Genomic DNA, 19753 nt, shown 5'->3' with positions numbered 1-19753 from the left:
TAAACTGTTCCTAACATATTGCTCTTACACTCTTATGACGATCAGCATAAAGAGTGTCGTCATCCAGTTTCACCTCTCCCCTTCAGAATTCCTCGAAAATTTCACCTTCATACCCTTAGGCATGGTTGTAATAGTTGTCACAGTAGTAGCATTGATATTACAAGTAATAGTATTTAATAGCATTAGTACTAGTAGCAATAGTAGTATTAACATATTGCCTTTTGGTCAGTAGAACATCCTTCTCATCAAGTCCTGAAAGTTTCAATTTAATACAATTAGCCATTGTTATGCTATTGCGGATATGTCCTTTTGATAACCTTTATGTTCATATACTTATTGAAATTTTCGTCTCAATGCTCTTAGCTTTAGAAGTAGTTGCAATAGAAGTAGTAGTAGCAGTAGTGGTAAATGCAGCAGTAAAAGTATTATTAGTAGTAATGTGTACAGATTATCTTCTGGTGAGATGATCTTGCCTTTAAGCATTCCTTGAAAGTTTCAATTTAATTCCCAAATCAATTCTTGAGATACACTATTTTGACAATGTGCATGCACATACGTCTTTTGATTTCCTTGATATTGTAAATTTAAAAGTCTCGAAGTAGTAGTGGTCGTAGCTATAGTCGTATTGACAGCATGAAAATTGACAATCTCCCTTATCATTTCCAGAATTTTCCAAATTAATATACCCAGTTATTCCTATATTACACCGTTTTGACAATATACATAAAAAAGTGTTTAAATTTAGGTCAACACTCCCCCTCACTGTTCTCTGAAAGGCTCACCCGAATCCACTTCGTCATCTTGGAAAGTAAAGTTCAAACACGCATAGAGTTCTCAATAACATGCAATATGTGTAACCAATGAACGAATTGCCGAACTTACAGCCCTTTGCCCTAAGGACTGTGGGATGATTGGTATCCCCAAAGACATAATTACTTGATCTTTCAACAATGCTGAACAAAATAGCTCTCTTAAAATTTCGATCGGATGTGTTCCGGGGAATGATAGACTTTCTGGGGGAGGGGATTGATTCCCCTCCATTCACTTTTGATTCTTAAGAACGGCACTAAAACTTCCGACTTCCTAGCAAATGAGATCCAACCGATCCAAAGTTTATACAACCACCCGTTCCGTAAAAAACTTAAATACCACAGGGCATAGCTCACAATCCTTGCCATGGGCTCTGGGGGATTGTGTCCACCCTTAAGACATTGTTATACGGATTTTGGACTATTGGTAACAAAACGGCTATCTCACAATTTCAATTGAATGTGTTTCGGAAAAAGAGGATGTCAGGGATTGGGGGGGGGGTAGATGCTCATCATCATGTTTGAGTATAAAAAAGGAACAAGAACTATACATTTCTAATCAAATGAGCCTCTTTTAAAGTTCACACGGGCACCCCTTTCATAAAGACTTATATGCCGCTGGGGCAAAACTTACAACCCTTACCCAGGAGCTCTGGTAGAATGAGTCAACTTTAAAGGCATTGTTATATGTTCTTTGAACTATTTTAAACAAAGTGGCTATTTCACAATTTCGATCAGATGCGTTCGGGAAAAATTGGGCGTCACAGGTGGAGTGGGCAAGTTGCCATCCATCACTTTTGACTCTTAAAATGGAACTAAACTTTCAATTTCTATTTCAATGGAAGTTCTCTAAAGTTTATATGACCATCTATTTCATAAGAAAACTTATATCCCCAGGGCATAGCTTGCATCCCTTTCCTGTAGGTTCTGAGGAGCTGTTTCAACCCAGAAGGCCTTGTTATTGGATAAATTAATTCCATTAATAAATTAATTTATTCAAAAGAAAAACAGGAAAAATACAAGGCTTTAGACCCCGGCAAAGAATCTTTCGCCTGTGACAGTAGAAGACTAAACATTACATTAAATAATAGCACTAAAATCAAACAGAAAGACGAGAAGAAAAAAGAAAAAGAAAAAAAAAACAACAAAAACTACCATGCCAATCAAAATAAATGAATTAAACCAATTGAAAAGGAGAGATAGAGGGGGAAAAGAAGGGAGGAGAGAATTAACTGGCTAGGCACTAGAGGTGGCTGGTTAGCTCTTTTTTAAGTCGTCCATAAGAATGACATAGCCGAATTTTAGCTGATAGGGAATTGCATATGGAGGCACAACATAAAACTGGATTGAAATCTGATCTTATGGTTTTGGTTTTATGAATGAAAATATTCATGTCATTTCTGAGAGAATAAGAAACACAAGATTCATTTCGTAGTTTAGAATTTAAATGATATAATTGTCTGAAGAAGTAAGGGAGGAGTCCATGAAAATACATAAAAATGAAACAAGAGGAAAGAAAGATGTACGCGGATTGACCATCCAATAAATTTATTCTGAGCAGGTCTGTCACCTCAGACACTACTTTAATTTCTCTGTTATATATTTTGAAAATAGGGAAGGTCAAATAAGACAATGTGGATAGCAATACTGTTGGACAGTAGTACATATAAGATTGAATGACGGAATGAAAGAGAATCTTTATTATTGATTAAATAAAAAAAACAAGTTTTTTTAACTGAAAGTAAGGAGCGACATTAAAACTTAAAACGCACAGAAATTACTTCGTATATGAAAGAGGCTGCTTCCTCATCAACGCCCCGCTCTTTACGCTAAAGTTTTTAACTGTTTTAAAAAGAAGAATTGAGAGAAAGAGTCAAACTTTAGCGTAAAGAGCGGGGCGTTGATGAGGAAGCAGCCTCTTTCATATACGAAGTAATTTCTGTGCGTTTTGAAATAATTTGAAATAATATTAGGCTACCAGTATGCATTGCAATTTAATAATGTGGCTTCTATTCTTTGAAAAATTAAATTAAAAAAAACTAATTTTTTTAGCTGAAAGTAAGGAGCGACATTAAAACTTAAAACGAACAGAAATTACTTCGTATATGAAATGGGTTGTCCCCTCCGCAATCCCTCGCTCTTTACGCTAAAGCTTTTAATTGTTTTAAAAAGTATAATTGTGGCAAAGAGTCAAACTTTAGCGTAAAGAGCGAGGGATTGCGGAGGGGACAACCCATTTCATATACGAAGTAATTTCTGTTCGTTTTAAGTTTTAATGTCGCTCCTTACTTTCAGCTAAAAAACTTAGTTTTTTTTTAAATTTAATTTCTGAACGTTTTTGAATTAATGCATGTTTGGTTTTGGCTCTCCGCACATAAATTATTAAAATGAAATTTGTATATTAATTCTTTTTTTTGGCTAAATGGCTTTCTCTTAGTTTTGATCAGACGATTTTGAGAAATAAGGGGTGGAGAAGGAGGCCTAGTTGCCCTCCAATTTTTCGGTTACTTAAAAAGGCAACTAGAACTTTTAATTTTTAACGAACGTTTTTATTAGTAAAAAAATACGTAACTTAAGAATTAACTTACGTAACAAACTTTCATAACCTTATGTTTTTATTATGTATACGAGGGGGTTTGTACCCTCGTTAATACCTCGCTCTTTACACTAAATCGTAAGTTTTGTCCCAATTCTTTAAGAATGACCCCTGAATCAGAAAGGTAAAGGTAAAGGTAAAGGATACGGCATTAGACTTTACAGTCCCTACCGGCGGTGCTGATCTCCGTTTCTTGGCCCTTCAGCCAGGAAGTGCAATGGGGGGTTGGGGGCCAGCCATCCTGTGCTTTCACACACCCTTCCTGTTTACCTTCCCCAGATTTCTCCAGGTACCCATTTAGAGCTGGGTCGACTCTGGCTAAGCTTACAGAGTCACGCCACTGACCCCCGTCCCAACTGAAGAATTGGGTACACTGGGATTCGAACCCGCGTCCTCTCAGACAAAGGATCCCGAATCCAGCGCACCAACCAACTCGGCCAGTTGAAATTACTAAAAATACTTTTGTATAAAGAGCAAGGTATTTATCTCCTCCTAAATACCTCGCTCTTTATGCTAAAGTATTTTTAGAACCCCTCATATGCGTAATAATCTCTGTTCGATTTAAGTTTCAATGCTACTTCTTCCTTTCATTTGAAAAAACGTTTTCATGTTTTTTTTCATTGTTTTCTTATAGTAATGCTAGAAAATCCTGCGCCCTTTTCATTGAATTTTTCTTCCCCCATGACAGATTCCTCCAAGGGAAGATCCTCCAACATAGCCCCCTCTCCCCAGCCCCATCCCCAAATGAAATAAAATCCCCCTGAAAACGTCTTTACACTTCCCAATAACCATTACTATATGTAAACACTGGTCAAAGTTTGTAACTTACAGCCCCTCCCCCAGGGATTGTGGGGGAGTAATTCATCCCCAAAGACATAGATATTATGGTTTTTGACTATACTAAACAAAATGGCTATCTCAGAATATTGATCCGTTGACTTTCGGAAAAAATGAGCGTGGGAGGGGGCCTAGATGCCCTCCAATTTTTTTGGTCACTTAAAAAAGGCACTAGAAATTTTCATTTCCGTTAGAATGAGCCCTCTTGCGACATTCTAGGACCACCTGGTCGATACGATGACCCCTGGGGGAAAAAAAAACAAACAAAAAAACAAACAAATAAACACTCACCCGTGATTTGTCTTCTGGCAAAAAATACAAAATTCCACATTTTTGTAGATAGGAGCTTGAAACTTCTAAAGTAGAGTTCTCTGATATGCTGAATCTGATGGTGTCATTGTCGTTAAGATCCTACGACTTTTAGGGGGTGTTTCCCCCTATTTTCCTAAATAAGGAAAATTTTCTCAGGCTTGTAACTTTTGATGGGTAAGACTAAACTTGATGAAACTTATATACATAAAATCAGCACTAAAATGCGATTCTGTTGATGTAGCTATTGATATCAAAATTCCATTTTTTAGAGTTTTGGTTACTATTGAGCCGGGTCGCTCCTTACTACAGTTCGTTACCCCGAACTGTTTGATAAAAATTTTTTTTTAAGTGGCATTCAATTCAACCAGTATTAAATATCAATTGGAATTGTCCTAACATTTCCTAGATGTTTCCCAATAACTTACAATTCTTTCTGAAAACAACGTTCAACTCTAAAATTTTTAGAACAGTCTGCCGCTAAGGAACCGTCTTAAGTTTTTAGTAATTTAAGATTCTTTCAATCATCGGGCTATTATGTAAAATCCATGCTCAAACTTTTCCTGTATCAGAATTCCCATTGCTACTCAAACTGTGGAAACCAATAATATGTACATTATTCCCAATTCGTAGAGGTTTCCTCAAACTTTTGGGGAAGAAAATTGAGTTCTCCTTAGTCTACTCGAAAGCTAACGCTCACAAAAATCCAAAATTTGTATACCGTGTTACGTCCGTGCACTAACGAACATTAATGTTTGGGGGATAATTCAGAGAGTCAAATTTCTTTTATAGCTATTGGGGAAACTCACAAAATTTCTGGGATACTGGAGACGCAAAGATCAAAGCGTGTTTTATAGTACTTTATCGTTCTACCGCAAATTAAAATTTAAGCACTTTTTGAGCTCTTAAAAATGACCAAAATAAGGGGTATAAAAAACGCTTAGAACATTGGCCTCAAAACTTTAAATGATTTTTTGTAAATGTTTCAATTTTCTTCAATTTGTAAATGTTATAGCCTATAATCCACAAGCACTGATTTTCCACGATTAAGTTGGATAAATAAAATTTTATTTTGTGTTTTTGCCGTTATCTTCTTCCTTGACGCTGAATTTTCAATAAAAGTATGTTTTCTCGCTCGTTTTCGACAAAATAATACTAGGCTACATTTTCTCAGTGCCAAAATTACTTGTAGTTAGGATAGGTTCGGTTAGGTCAAAAAGTGCTTAAATTTGAATTTGCGATAGAAGCGATTATTATATTCGTAAAGAACATAAAAAAAGGCATCGAGTGGTATGTTCACTTTATTGGTAAGTCAATTATATGAACTGCGAAATAGTTACCAAAAAATATACCGTGAAAAGCAAAAAGTTATCTAAAATTTAAAACAGCCTTTTCTGGAACCTTGCTCCCCCCCCCACTAAGAATTAAGTTTTCTTATCCCTCCTATATAAAAAAAGGTAAAAGGTAAAGGATACGACATTAGACTTTAAGGTCCGTACCGGTGGTGCTGATCTCCGTTTCTAGGCCCTTCAGCCAGGAAGTGGAATGGGGGGTTGGGGGCCAGCCATCCTGTGCTTTCGCACACCCTTCCTGTTTATCTTCCCCAGATTTCTCCAGGTACCCATTTAGAGCTGGGTCGACTCTGGCTAAGCTTACAGAGTCACGCCACTGACCCCCGTCCCAAACTGAAGAATTGGGTACACCGGGATTCGAACCCGCCTCCTATATAAAGGCGAATATTAAGCAAATTGGAGACAATTTCTGCCCCGTATTTACACACCAATCGACAGAAAATCTAAAACTAAAATATTCAATCTTTTTAGGGAGGGTGAAAAGACGTTTCAGATATAAAGGCTTAGAAAAATCTACAAAGCGCGTAAAAACGAATTAAATTTAATTTTCCCTGCTAGAAACAACTAGTATGGCGAAACAAGGTAGCGAATACGGCGTTGCTGATACAGAAATGCTTGAGAAAAGAGTACTTCTCAAATACTTAAAACCTTGAGAACCTATCATTCGAAGCTTGAATTTCAATTTTGAAGTTCGATTAATTTTTTTTCTTACAAAAATGGTTCCTAATTAGTTCATAATTTACCATAACAAAACTAAAATGCTTATTATGATATAAGGAACACAGAACTCACGAAAGTTAAACTAAAGGCTATCTAATATCAATTTCTAATTAAAACTAAAGCTACTAGATTTACTGACTCATTCGATTGTCAAATCTCCAAGGTGGCCAGAAAAAGAACAATAACACTGTGAGGTATTTGCCTTTAATAACTCTTTAAAGGACTCAATAAAATTATCTTTCTCATTCTCGACTAAATCTCTAGGCCAATCGATAGAAAAATGTCTTAAATTTTTCATTTTTGCAACATAAAAACATATATCCTCGACATCAGTTTTTTGATAAGAGTTTGACGAAACATTGAATATAGCTAAAGAAGGGGATGTCAATAAAATCTCAGCACACTTAACTATATCTGATAGGCACATTTTCACATTAATTAAGTAGATAAATTGAATTATTCCACTTATTTCGCTAAGTAAATAATCAACAATTTCTGACGAGCGACTAAAATCATTATCCGAAAGATTTAATGCAGTTAATGTTTGCACATGAACAGACGAGGCTAAGAAAAATAAATCATTTTTCGTAATTTGACACCCAGAGAGGTCGAGTAATGCTAAGCCTTTGTCCAGCTGACCTAGCAAGGTTTCAACATGCCCTTTTAACATGTTATAACTAAGGTCGAGATTTTCAAGCCTCACCAAATCACCTATTGTAGTACCAAATTTAGCCATCTGGCGGAGTGTATTCTCTTCACCTATATGATTTCCTTCAAAATCTAAAGTAACAAGGGAGTCTTTTTTTTCGATGCATTCTGCCACGGCATCGATGCGACTCCCCAAAACGCAATGCACAACATGCAAATGGGTCAAGTGATTAGGGATAACGTCTAAGACCCCCACTAAATTTTCACAGTTAACTGCACAGCCACAGTGGAATTCAAGTTTATGAATTAGAAGAATTATATCTGTAACTTTGTTTCTTTTGAGAATAATATGAAAAAAACTTCGTTTTCTTAAAGAGTTAAAGAGGCTGCGTCCCAAAGTCGAACCTTAAAACGTACAGGAATTAGAAGAGGCAGTTGGGGGGCTGCCGCCCCCCAAACCCCCAGCTTTTAAAGACTCTTTTGTACAGGTTTTTTGTTTTTTTTGCTAACCCCCAGCTCTTGGCTTCGGAAAGGCCCTCTTTTAATTAACAAAAAATTGAAATGAATGAATAATGGAAAAACTTCGAAAAATGTTAAACACAAGAGGACAGGAGAACCATTGCGCCGAAACTAGTAATTAGTAACAATGAAGTCCCCCCCCCCAAAAAAAAAAACCTGTACAAAAGAGTCTTTAAAAGCGGGGGGTTTGGGGGGCGGCAGCCCCCCAACTGCCTCTTCTAATTCCTGTACGTTTTAAGGTTCGACTTTGGGACGCAGCCTCTTTAACTCTTTAAGAAAACGAAGTTTTTTTCATATTATTTCTGTACGTTTTTCTACAATCCATGGTGGATGTAATTTAATAATTCCTGTACTCCTCGTACAGGAATTAGGAGAGGAACTTGGGTGGCTGCCGCCCCCCCCGCTTTTAAATCATTGTATAAAATAGAAAAAAAAATTAGATAGAATGACCGAAATGTTTCTTTTGCTCATAAGAAGCTAATATTCTGTTATCTCTCAAATGATAAGCTGTCCAGGTATTATCAAAATTTTTTTGATGTTGTGAAAAAAAACCGCCCGTAAGGGACTTGAACCCTTGACCCGAGGATTAAAAAACTCACGCTCTACCAACTAAGCTAATAACTTGCGTGTGTGTAAATATAACTTCTCAATAGCTTTTAAAAATTTCAAATTAACATGGGCTCTTATGGAGAGAAATCCGTTAATTAAATAGCTAATGGGTGGTTTCTGGAAAACAGGGAAGGAGTTATCGGATCAAGCTGAAATTTCGCGGAAAAGCTCCTGGGCCGTAGGGGACCTTAACTTGTGAATTTCAGCCCGATCGGACAACGTTAAAAGGGGTGGGGGGGAGGGTTGGAGGGTCGAAACTTTCGGGGGGTTAAGATTTTCCTACGAAACTTTCATGGGCACTTACTCGGAGAATTCCGCATCGAATGAGTCTTCGTACACCCAGATCCGATGTCGGATGTGACCTGTAGGCGTCTAGGAAAAAAAAGTAAATGAATTTTAAGTGGCTATGCGTGGTTTCTGGAAAACAGGGAAGGAGTTATCGGATCAATCTGAAATTTCGCGGATAAGCTCCTGGGCCCTAGGGGACCTTAACTTGTGAATTTCAGCCCGATCGGACAAAGTTAAAGGGGGGCTTGGGTTGACAGGTCGAAACTTTCGGCCAGATTTTCCCCATGAAGAAAAAGTTGGAGGGGGATGAAAATTTGCAGGTTTCTTAGTTGGAGCTCGGGCTACGAAATGCATCCCTCCCCATCCGTCTGCGACCACTTGAACCGAATATCGCTTAACATTGTCGTGTGTCGCCTCTTTATAGAGGCACGAGTGTGCCTCCTTGACTGAATATAACGTGTGACACGTTTTGCTAATCACTTCCTTAGTTCTCATGCACTCGACTTTTAACGAAAGAAGAACTTCATATTTTGTCTTTGCTTTGTAAGTATTCCTCGCCATTTCAATAACATCAAGAATATTTGTTTGTGTTAAATCATATATATAAGTCGAAGTTTCAAGAATTTTTAGGTTATGATTAGGATTAGAAATGGTTTGAAGAAAAGCTTCAATCAAAAACTTAGTCTTATTCTCAATATCTTCAACGAACGTTTCGTAGCAAAAGAGGCAGCAAGATTTTGCTATCATAAATATGTCCAATTTCGAATGGGGCCATAGCGTAATTAACTTCTTTACTTGTTCTTGGTATCTATGTCTCAAAGCCTCTTTGAGAAGAACCAGAATTAAAGATTCTGGAAGAGATTTCACAATGGTATGATCAATCACAATATTTGCAACGATTGCTTTAGCTGAATTTTGTAGCCAAGACAAAGTATTATTATGACAAACCATTCTTCTATTAAAACGAACATTTTCAGCAGCAAGTTCACTACTCCTAACGAGCATTGTTGGTAAACTGGAGAGGAAACCTTTGTTGACCATATTACGGGCTTTGCGCACAAATGCCATAGGAACGAAATCTTTTGTTACCGGGGTAAACTAGCAAAACAGCCAGTTCCACTTAATATTGCGCAATACTACCTTTGGGTTAATTATAAAAATCTGGAATGGAATATTACTTGGGTGTACAATTCTTATAATGGGCTTAAGATGGAAAAGCAATTTGCCAAAAACGTAAAGTTGGCATTTACATGCTTATTTTTCTATACTATAGCTAGCCTTTGTTCTACGTTCTGACCTACCTATAATTATTTTAAAATCAATAAATAATAATTGAAAAAGAAAGAAATCTACTAAGCTTCAAAAAGTTTTCAGACTGGATTCAAATAGACTTTTACCTTTAAAAGCAATCCAAATTCTAATACATTAAAATCAAACCTTCTGGGTGATTTTTTTCCGCTTTCCAATTTCTCTACGGTAGACGTTTTCCATTGGGTATGGAGAATTAACTGGAAAAACTTTCCACTGAGAAAGGGATTTCTGGCAGGACTTAAAAAAAGATCAGGAATTAAATAAAGTTGTTTTTTTTGCAAATGAAAGTAGGCTAAGAAGAATTTTCTGAGTGAAGGGAATGAAGGGAAATTTAGAGCGAGGATGAAATTGCCGGGTAGGGATTTAAAAAGAGGTAATTTTTCACGAGAGGCATTTTTGTGGGGGTGATTTTCCATGGAGTCATACAAGTAGTAACCTTTAGTGACACAAGTAACTTTAATTCCTACTAAATATATGTTAAAGGCGTCTTATTTTATCCTTCTCCCATACGCTTTGCCCAGGGCTTCAAAAACTTACGACCTTTCAAAATTTGTTTTTAGCACTTGCTATTTCTATCCCTTTCTGTGCCATTTTGTCGTTATGTCAAGCGTATGGGTTAATTTAAGCTAAGGTTCTATGCTACTGATCAGATTTATCCCGGTGCTCCGAAATTCCTACTTTCAGAATACAATCAGGCTGGATTCAAATAGACTTTTACCTTTAAAAGCTGGATTCAAAAGCAGGATTTAAAAAGAGGTAATTTTTCACGAGGGGCATTTTTGTGGGGGTGATTTTCCATGGAGTCATACAAGTAGTAACCTTTAGTGACACAAGTAACTTTAATTCCTACTAAATATATGTTAAAGGCGTCTTACTAAATATACTACTAAATATATGTTAAAGGCGTCTTATTTTATCCTTCTCCCATACGCTTTGCCCAGGGCTTCAAAAACTTACGACCTTTCAAAATTTGTTTTTAGCACTTGCTATTTCTATCCCTTTCTGTGCCATTTTGTCGTTATGTCAAGCGTATGGGTTAATTTGAGCTAAGGTTCTATGCTACTGATCAGATTGATCCCGGTGCTCCAAAATTCCTACTTTCAGAATACAATCAGGCTGCAAATAAACCCTATGACTACATTCTACTCGATCTCAATAAAAACACGCCTGAAAATTTGAGTGTAATCTACATATATATAAATAAGTTGTTTGTCTGTCTGTCGACTGACGTCATTATAAGTATTGAGCTGTATGTCGTCATGAAGTTAGTCATCATATACCAATTCAAAAATGAATGTATTCAAGCCGAAGTAGCTGAGTTGGTAAAGCGTTATGTTCCGGTTCTAGGTCCGAGAGGTTCCAGGTTCGAACCTTGGCTTTAGCATTAATACAAAAGAAGAAAAAAAAACTAAAAAAGGTAAAAACTACAAAAAAAAACTAAAAAGAAAATACTAAAAAAACTAAAAAAGGTAAAAAACTAAAAAATAAAAAAAACTAAAAAAACTAAAAAAGGTAAAAACTACAAAAAAAAACAAAAAGAAAAAAAAACTAAAAACTAATAAAAAAACTAAAAAAACTAAAAACTGAAAAAGAAAAAAAACTAAAAAAAGGAAAAAAACTGAAAAATAAAGTAGAAAAAGAAAACTAAAAACCGGGACACAGGAAATATAAATGACGACCGGGACACTCAAAGAGAAATTACAGACTAGGACACTGGGACACAAATAACGACCGGGACATATAAATGATGACCGGGACACTCAAAGATAAATTACAGACCGGGACACCGGGAAACAAATGAAGACCGGGACACCGGGACACAGGGAATATAAATGACGACCGGGACGCTCAAAGAGAAATTACAGACTGGGACACTGGGACAAAAATGACGATCGGGATACTGGGAATATAAATGACGACCGGGACACAGGGACACAACTACAACGGGGACGCCGGGGGCACAGGGGGATATATAAATAACGGCGGGGACACAGGGAATGTTCGATTAGCAATCACCATCAACAAAGCTCAAGGGCAATCATTAGAATGATGAGGTATAGATCTGAATACGGATTGTTTTTCCCATGGACAATTTTATGTTGCATTTTCAAGAGTCGGTAAACCTGACAATCTATTTATATGCACAGACAATGGGACATCGAAGAATGTTGTATATTCGCAAGTTTTACGTAGTTAAAAACATATATATATATATATATATATATATATATATATATATATATATATATATATATATATATATATATATTTTCACAGGTGGGACACAGGGACACAACTACAATGGCGCGTAACGACTTACGCGCGCGGGGGGGCTTGGGGGGGCGCGAAGTGCCCCCATGATATATATTTTTAACAATGAAATTTTCGTATATCTTCCAGTGAACAATAAAAAGTCGTTAGTTGACGTCATGAACTGCAGAAACTACATGAAAACAGATATTTGTCTACCGTCCAAGGCAATTCAAACAACACTAAGGAGGGCAGCTCTCAAGAGGGATGTTGAAAATAAATTCATCAATCTTAGATCAGAGCTCTGTTTAATTTTAACTGAAGGCAATGTTCAAATGCCAGAAGAACAGACAAAGAAATATTTTTCCATTGTACATCCCATAGCAGTCAAAAACTAGAGGGTTGAAAAGATCTAAAACTCAAAAGAAAACCAAGCGACTGGGAGCTTCTTTACACTTTTACTGCCGATAATTGCAGGACTTGTAAAAAGTTATTTTAGTGCTTCAAAAAAATGGCTAAACCCTACAAGTTGACTCCAATAGAGCACATCCTTTCATCAGTGGAACGTTTTGGGGACAATCTCAGTAATAAAGTCAACCTAACTGCCATTGACAAACAGAAAACGTCTCAAAATTTTGGAACGTCACAAGCATCAGCAATAACACCAGCAGAAGGGTCTCTATTGTCAAAAAATGTTCCTAGAAAATCAAGCCAAGGTTCATTTAAGCAAAAATGGAAAATTCTAAAACCCTTTTTAAGTAGCCAAAAAGATTATGCCAGAGGAAAAAGATATTTTTTTGCAACTTCCTGATGCAAAACCACAATTTTGACCTAAAAAACGTTAATCTGCCAATAATTGAAAACTGAGATAGCTTTCGATTTGAAAATATCAAGAATAAAATATAAAAATAACAAAAATTACAATAGATAACCGAATCAAGCTCTAAACGAGCAGAAACTAAGATGAGTAGAGCTGACATCATCCATGCCTTCAAAAGGCTAGCATTTTATTTGTACTTTACTGAAAACAGTCCTTATTTCGAGAAAAATGTTTTTATTTCTCACAATATGACAAAAATGAAGAAAAAGCCACCATGACCAAAATTACAGAATAAACAAAACAAATGAACAGGGGTTGGAAGTGTCAGTGCTTAAAAAAGAAGACACAAAACAAGGATAAAAAACAAATAAATAGCAACACAAAAAATTAAAGCAGCCTGTGCTGCTCCAAGGTCAATAGATTAGAATGAGTATGTAGGTAGATAGGTAGGTTTTTTTTATTTTTATGCACAATATAAACATATAACTAAAATTGACACTACTAATAAATTATTGCAGCAAAATGGAAGTCCTTAGAACTTGGGCTACAAATTCCTGTTATGATTTATATCTTATAAATAAATATCAAAACATGACAACTCATGATTATCCACCTAGCCTATCTTATACATAAAAACAACAACACGTACACCAGAGGCGCCATTTGGGCCAAATCTTGGGGTGGGCATGAACTCCATTTTGCCCCCCCCAACTTTCACGTAAGAAAAAATATGAGTTTTGGCGGCACATCGGTCGAATATTCTAAGTAAAAACTCATTTTCAGCACCCGTGTATTGCATGGAAATGTACTGTAACTCAATGTGGAACTCAGCCACACTGACCTCCAAGATTAATTATAACATCAAAGATCATAATCAACGAGGTTAAGTGATTAAACTGAAAGGGAAAAATTCAACCAGACTAAAGGCTGACCCTCCTCAGTAAGAAATTTTTTTATTTAAGTAAACAATACGTCGGTGAAAGTAATAGGCATGCAGTAATTTCAAATCAATTGGACAGAAAGGATTATGTTGGACATAATGGATTATTATGGCCGGCAAAGGGCACTTTGTTGTGAAAGCTTGGGCCCCCCTGAAAAATTTGGGGTGGGCATTTGACCACCCCTGACCCACCCAAATGTCGCCTCTGACGTACACATGATTACTATACAACAAAATAATACTATTAATTATTTTTTACCGGTTTCAGGTAAAAAATACCACCCCACCCGAAAAAAAACGAAAAAAAACATCGAAAACCTCCCAACCTTTAAAATCTATCAGTTAAATAAAATGTTTTCGATTTATTTTTAAATCTATATAAACTGACAGACTCCCTGATGCTAGCCAGCAGATTATTCCAAAAAGAAGGCCCCAGATTATGAATCATATATGATGATCTGACTGTTTTTCTTTTTTCATGGCTTAAAAGTTGTGAGTATCTTGTATCATAATTATGGTGCTCCTGATTCATCGAAAAATAATCCTGAAAATACTCAGGGCATATGTGTTTCATGCTTTGGAACACAAAAATTGATGCTTGGTAGTCACGAATCTGACCAACACTTGAAACATTACACCGGGAAAAGCTAGCAATAGTTTTGGATTCAGCCTGCTCTTTTATGTATGCAATCAATCGAATGCTTTTATTTTACAAAATCTGGATCCTTTATAATTAGAAAGAAAATTGCTAGCCCAATGAACGCAACCGTAATCAAACGGTTCGTACTAACGAGCTGTAGTATGGAGCGACTAGGCTAAATAGTAACCGAAACTCTAAAAAACGGAAATTTAATACCAATAGTTACATCAAAAGAATTACATTTTAATGCTGATTTTAAATATATAAATTTCATCAATTTTAGTCTTACCAATCAAAAGTTACGAGCCTGAAAAAACTTGCCTTATTTTAGTAAATAGGGAGAAACACCCCCAAAAGTCGTGTAATCTTGACGAAAATCGCACCATCAGATTTAGCGTATCAGAGAACCCTTCTGAAGAATTTTCAAGCTCGTATCTACAAAAATAGGGAATTTTGTATTTTTTTTTTTGCCAGAAGACAGATCACGGATGCACGTTTATTCGTTTGTTTGTTGTTTTTTTCCCAGGGGTGATCGTATCGACCCAGTGGTCCTGGAATGTCGTAAGAGAGCTCTTTTTAACGGAAATTAAAATTTCTAGTGCCCTTTTTAAGTGACCAAAAAAACTGGAGGGCACCTAGACCCCTCCCACGCTCATTTTTTCACAAAGTCACCAAATCAAAATTCTGAGATTGCCATTTTTTCAGCATAGTCGAAAAGCCTATTACCTGTGTCTTTGGGGACGACTTACTACCCCACAGTCCCCGTTGGAGGGTCTGCAAGTTATAAACTTTGGCCAGTGTTTACATGTAGTAATGGTTATTGGGAAGTGTACTGATGTTTTCAGGGGGATTTTTTTTTGTTGGGGGAGGAGGAGTTTAGGGGAGGGGCTGTGCTAAGGAATTTTTCAATGGAGGAATTTGTCACGGGGTAAAAGAATTTCCATGAAGGGGGCGCAGGGTTTTCTAGCATTATTTTAAAAAAAAGGGAAAAAATAAATATGAAAAAGTTTTTTCAATTGAAACTAAGGAGCAGCATTATAACTTAAAACGAACAGAAATTATTACGCATATAGGGTTTACCTCATCCTAATACCTCGCTCTTTACGCTAAAGTATTTTTAGTAATTTCAGCTATTTATACGGCCTTTGTGATTCAGAGGTCATTCTTAAGGAATTCGGACAAAATTTAAGCTTTAGTGTAAAGAGCAAGGTATTGAAGAGGGGGCGAGCCCCCATATACGTAATAAAAACATATGAATGTAGAAGCTCGTTACGTAAGTTAATTCGTAAGTTATGTGTATTTTTTACTAATAAAAACGTTCGTAAAAAATTAAAAGTTCTAGTTACCTTTTTAAGTAACCAAAAAATTGAAGGGAAACTAGCCCTCCTCTCCCACTCCTTTTTTCTCAAATGCGTCCAATCAAAAGTATGAGAAAGCCATTTAGCCCCCCAAAAAATTAATAGGCAAATTTTGTTTTAAATATTCATGTGCGGAGAGCCAAGATCAAAACATGAATTAATTCAAAAACGTTCAGAAATTAAATAAAAACAATAAGTTTTTTTTTAACTGAAAGGAAGGAGCGAAATTCAACCTTAAAACGAAAAGAAATTGCTCCGTATATGAAAAGGCTGTTCCCTTCTCAGCGCCCCGCTCTTTACACTAAAGTTTTTTACTGTTCCAAAGAGTAAAGTTGAGAGAAAGAGTCAAACTCTAGCGTAAAGAGCGGGGCGTTGAGAAGGGAACAGCCCCTTTAATATACGGAGTAATTTCTGTTCGTTTTAAGTTTTAATTTCTCTCCTTACTTTCAGTTTAAAAAAAACTTGTTTTTATATATTTAATCTATACAAGGATGAGCAAGGGGAAAATAAATGATTTTTAAAATCTTGAATGGAATTTTTTTTTTTTACTCTCCTCAGAATTCCTAGACCCCTAGCCAGTTTCGTACAAATAAAACTACAATGCTTCTTCCAACTAATATTATTATCTAAATTAAACCCCCAAATGCCTAATTTCAAAAACTTGTTTAATGGGTAAATGTCCAAAAAATACGTTATTATTATTATTAAGTAGCCTACCTGTTCTACTAAAAATAATATGATTTGTCTTAGACGCATTAACTGCCAGGGAACTACCAACTGTAAAACTGCGTAAACGTTCAAGTGCTAAGTTAGCCTTATGTACAACCTCCACCAAGCAACTACCAATTACTGCTATTGCAGTGTCATCCACGAAAGATGTCAGTGCCTCCTCTCCAACATGTGAAGCCAGCGAATCAAAGTAAATAAGATAAAGTAGAGGTCCCAGCACGGAACCTTGAGGCACTCCACACTTAACACCGAACCCTCTGCTTAATATATTTGATATAGCAACTTCAATAGTGTGGCCACGATGAAAACCACTTTACACAAGCACTACCTAACCCCAGCCCGCTTAGTCTCCTTAGAAGAGTATTAGATTCAACAGTGTCAAAAGCCTTGCGGAAATCTACAAAAACAGTTAAAGGAACCAGATTATTTTCAAGCGCATTATCAACAAAACTTAAAAGAGGGTGTACTGCATGACTCGTGGAATGCTTACTTCTGAAACCGAACAGTCCATCATACAATATTTTCTTCGAATCCGAAAAATTATACAATCCCTTATAAGAAACTTTTTCATATATTTTACTAAATAAAGGTAAAATCGAAATTGCTCACCAGTTATAAGGGTCCGAGGGGTCCCCACCTTTATGTAAAGGTATGATTTCTGACCATTTCAGTTCCGACGGGAAATGGCCTTTAACAATTGACAGAAACTAGTACCGGCAAAAGATACACCGACACAAATTTAAAAGCCTTTAGGTTCAGTCCATCTACAACAGAAGAATTTGATTTAAGAACACAATTTTTTCAACTTCTTCAACAGTACAGGGTACAATTTCAAACCCATCCTGCATGCTTAAAGGATGTGTGTTAAGATTGCCGGTACCACCACCTCTCGACATTTCATTCTGTATATCACTACCAATCTTCGAAACATAATCACCAATCTAATTTGCTATTTCCAGTTTATCATCAATAATTCTATTATTAATCTTTAATTCGGTTATACTCGTATCTTTTTTTTCACATCCTATAACTTCACGGACAATGCCCCAAGTACCTTTTATATTACCTTCCTTAATCTTTAAACGGTTTAAATAATACTCGTTCTTTGCATTTCTTCTTAATTTATTTACATAATTTATCAACTCTTTAAACTCATTTAAAATCACTTTAGATTGGTTATCAAGATATTTACAATAAAAATTATTTCTTTGGCTTGTTAAACTCAAAATTTTATCATTAATCCACGGCTTTCTCGGTTTCGCTTTCTTACAATTAGTTTCTTTCAATGGGCAATTTTTCTCAAACACTGGGTAAAGGATATCTGAAAAAATATTAAAAACTTTTCAAGCATCATCCTTTTCACTGTAAACCACCTCCCAATCCAACGAACTAACTTCATTTTTAATTCAGCCAGATTAACTTTTTTCATGTCACACCGAAGAATTTAAGTTTTTTCTTTTAATTTTACAATCTGATAACTTCTGCAGCGAACAAAGAAGTGGTAAGTGGTCCGAATCAGAATGGGTTATTACGTCAGAGGTGCAATCTTCCACCAAAACTTCACTGACGAACAAATTATCGATCAAATTTGCAGAATGGTCCGTTAATGGGGATGAGATAGAATTTAACGGGAAAAGACAAAATGAAAGCATGACATTAAGGAAATCCCAACTGTGGTCATAAATAAAATTTGAATATGTCAAAAGTTACTTTGCACGGTTCGTGATTATAATAGTAACCGTTTACATAAAATATACCAATTACAATTATAAATGATTAGTATATTCAAACTATTTCTGTCTAGCGATTGTACTTTTTTTGTGAAGAGAGTTTGCTTTCCACAGCAAAATAGAATTATCCTTGATATTAGGGCATTTATCCCCCCCCCCCCCTTTTCAGGATAAAGTACAGCTTTTAGTGGATCAATTTTGGAAACTATCATTTTTTTAATTAAAATCGACGTTTTCGCAATAGAAGAACTACCCCCCACAGCACCCATATTGCACTATTAACCCTAAAATTTACCTTCCAGTGGGATATAATAGATTAATCACTGGTTCTAAATCGCTATGAACATAACTTGAGCCTAAAACGTATTTTTGAGGCTTCAGTCTTCTTCACCCTACCCGCGAAAAGAAACACCGAACTCTTATTCTAGTTCCTTTTGCTGGCTGAAAACGATTGGAGAACAGATCGACCGACAACAAATGTGCCCACCACAACAAATGTGTGCAACAAATTATATACCCACTTTCCACTGGATCACCGTTTTAAAATCGCTATTTTGTTTAAAATATTCGAAAGATGGGACACGATTGTCTCCGTGGTTAATATGGCACCTAAGCACCAGCCCTAAATTATGCTTTAATACTCTTAAAGAGCTTACAACACAAGTTGAAATGAGATTCCTCCAGAATTTCTACGATTGCTTGTTTGATACACTAGCAAAAAAAAATATAATAATAAATTTTGCATTTCTTAGTTAGGAACTTGGAAATTCTGTTTAGAGAATGTTTGGAGGCCAGAATTAGACAGTGCAGTTTCCACTAAGATCAGATCAATTTTGGTTGGGCAGAGGGCTTTTTTTTATAAAATAATAAAAGTTTAACATTCTACCAACTTTTAACGGGTACCATTAAGCTTAATAGATTTGACAGTGTTAGAATCACCGTAAAGTGAATATTCTAGAATCTATATGTTGCCATCAAACATACTTAATTTTTGGTTCTTTAGATTTTCCATTACTATTGCCACCGATGGTTCTTTATTTACAGGCCGTTACCAAATGTGAAAATGCCGAAAAAACAGCAAAGTGTTCTTGAACTTTGGAGCAAAAAAGGACGAATTAGTAACGTTGAATCAGAAAGAGATGGCAATAGCGAAGTGAATACTGCCGTCGGTAATGAACCTTCGTCTCCACCTCACGAAAACGTACCCTTCGGATCCGAACCTAGGACTTCAGCTCAGCAAACATCAGCAAATGCTGAAATAAATATTGACATTGAGCTTGACATAGGA

Source organism: Artemia franciscana, chromosome 11 (assembly GCF_032884065.1).
Source record: "Artemia franciscana chromosome 11, ASM3288406v1, whole genome shotgun sequence".
Lineage (NCBI taxonomy): Eukaryota > Metazoa > Arthropoda > Branchiopoda > Anostraca > Artemiidae > Artemia > Artemia franciscana.
Note: the sequence above shows the minus strand (reverse complement) of the source record.